Here is a 2,531-nt window from a genome sequence, read left to right as displayed (position 1 = left end):
CATAATTAATTACTATAATCCTTGTGGGAAAATAAGTCTAGATATACTAGAGAATGTAGGAGGACTATTGCAAGATAACGTGATATGGTGTGGGGATTTCAATTCACATAATTCACTATGGGGTTGCAATAAAACAGATTTAAATGGTTTAGCAGTTGAAGAATTTATAGATAATCACTGTTTGGTATGTATTAATAATGGGGAAGGAACACAATACAATAGTGTGCAAAACACAGAGGCAGCGCTTGATTTAACACTGGTGTCTAGTGAAATAGCAGGTTTAAGCACATGGAGCGTGATCAAACATACCACAATAGGAAGTGATCACTACCCTGTGGTAACTAAAGTTGGCATTGAAGGTTTTTATGATGAGGGAAAGAAAACTCCCAGATGGAAATTGGGAAATGCTAACTGGGATGTTTTTCAAAAGATCAGTTCAAACAGATTCAAGAAACTCAAAGAGGAGAACCAGACAGATGTAAAAATAATCAATAGTACAATAGTTAATGAGATTATTCAATCTGCTGAGGAAACAATCCCTAAGAGTACAGGAACTAAACGGACCAAGAGTGTACCCTGGTGGAATGACAACTGTAGTAAAGCCATAAAGGCCAGGAATAAAGCATTTAGAGAACTCAAGAAACATCATTCTCAGGATGCATTGATCCTGTATAAAAAGGGCCCAAGCAATAGTAAGGAGGACAATTAGAACACAAAAACTAACATTTTGGAGGCAGTACTGTAGCACTATTGGAAGGGAAGTACAGCTGTCAGATGTATGGGGCATGATTAGAAGAAAAATTATGAGATACCAGTGTTGAACACTGGGAACAAAATGGCTGTCAATAACTTAGAAAAGGCAGAACTTTTTGCACAAACATTTGAAAGGGTTCATAGTTCGTGTAATCTCACAGATGAGGCTAGGCAGTGTAGAGAGAAAATCTTAATGAAGAATCCCAAAATAACAGAGAAAGGAGAGGTGTCAGGAGATCCGTTAGATCTACCGTTTAATATGTTTGAGCTAAGAAGAGCAATTACGAGTGCTCGTCAGACCACTCCAGGGAAGGACGCTGTATGTTATGGAATGTTGGCACACATGACAGATTAGACACGGTGTTGGGTTTGTTTAATAAAGTTTGGGATGTTGGCCAACTTCCTTTAGCTTGGAAACAAGCAATAATAGTGCCCATTCCAAAACCAGGAAAAGATCAGTCAGACCCTTCCAGTTATAGACCTATTGCATTAACCTCACACTTATGCAAAATTATGGAATGAATGGTCATAGAGCGTTTAACATACTTCCTAGAGAGTAAAGCTCTTCTGTACCCGAACCAGAGTGGGTTCCGTAGAGGTCGGAATACAATGGATTCAGTACTGTGCTTAGAATCAGAAAAAGCACAGATCAGGAAAGCACAGACCAACAAAGAAATACTGATAGCTGTATTTTTTGACGTTGAAAAAGCATATGATATGCTCTGGAAAGAAGGGTTACTTATTAAGTTGAAGTCATTGGGTATTGGTGGTAGAACATATAATTGGGTTATGAACTTTCTATTTGACAGGGAAATACAAGTAAGAGTTGGCACAGAATACTCCAGTGTATATAAGGTGGAAAATGGAACTCCGCAAGGTAGTGTGTGCAGCCCATTGTTATTCAACATAATGATAAATGACATCTTCTCTCAGGTTGAACAAAGCGTAGGGAAATCTTTGTACGCAGATGACGGGGCTCTGTGGGTAAGAGGCCGCAATGTGTTGCACGTCAGTAAGAAAATGCAAGCTGCAATAGCTGCTGTGGAAAAATGGGCAAATAAATGGGGATTCAAGTTATCTGTTGCAAAAACACAGGTGATCTGTTTCTCAAGGCGGCATAAAGTCACGCCTATTTCCATGAAGTTATATGAACAACCACTTGAGCAAGTCAAAACAATTAAATTTCTTGGGGTTTGGTTTGATGAGAAGCTCACCTGGAATACTCATTTAGATAAAGTTAAGAACAAGTGTAAAAAGGTCATCAATATACTTTGTTGTCTGTCAGGACAAGAGTGGGGAGCAAGCAGAGCAGCTCTACAAAATATATACTGGGCACATGTGAGATCCGTTTTTGACTATGGATGTATAGCGTACATGTCAGCAGCAGAATCAAACCTTAAGAAGTTGGATGTATTACAAGCTCAGGCCTTGAGAATTTGCAGTGGATCAGTCAGAACATCTCCGGTGTCAGCAATGCAGGTGGAAATGAGAGAAATGCCGTTAAGAATCAGGCGAGTAAAGTTAATGTTGGCATACTGGGTTAATCTCCAGGGGCAATGTGATTCTCATCCTGCCAAGAGTCTCTTAATAGATTGCTGGGAACACAATGAGACAAATTTCACAAGTTTTGGGTGGATTGGTGATGCAAAGGCAGAAGTCATAGGATTACGACAATTAGATTACAGCCCTACAGTGTCACAGTCTTCCATTCCTCCCTGGTTATTCCCAACACCAATTGTAGATCTAAACATACAGCAGGAATTGAAGGATATGTCAAA

Source organism: Micropterus dolomieu, linkage group LG12 (assembly GCF_021292245.1).
Source record: "Micropterus dolomieu isolate WLL.071019.BEF.003 ecotype Adirondacks linkage group LG12, ASM2129224v1, whole genome shotgun sequence".
Lineage (NCBI taxonomy): Eukaryota > Metazoa > Chordata > Actinopteri > Centrarchiformes > Centrarchidae > Micropterus > Micropterus dolomieu.
Note: the sequence above shows the minus strand (reverse complement) of the source record.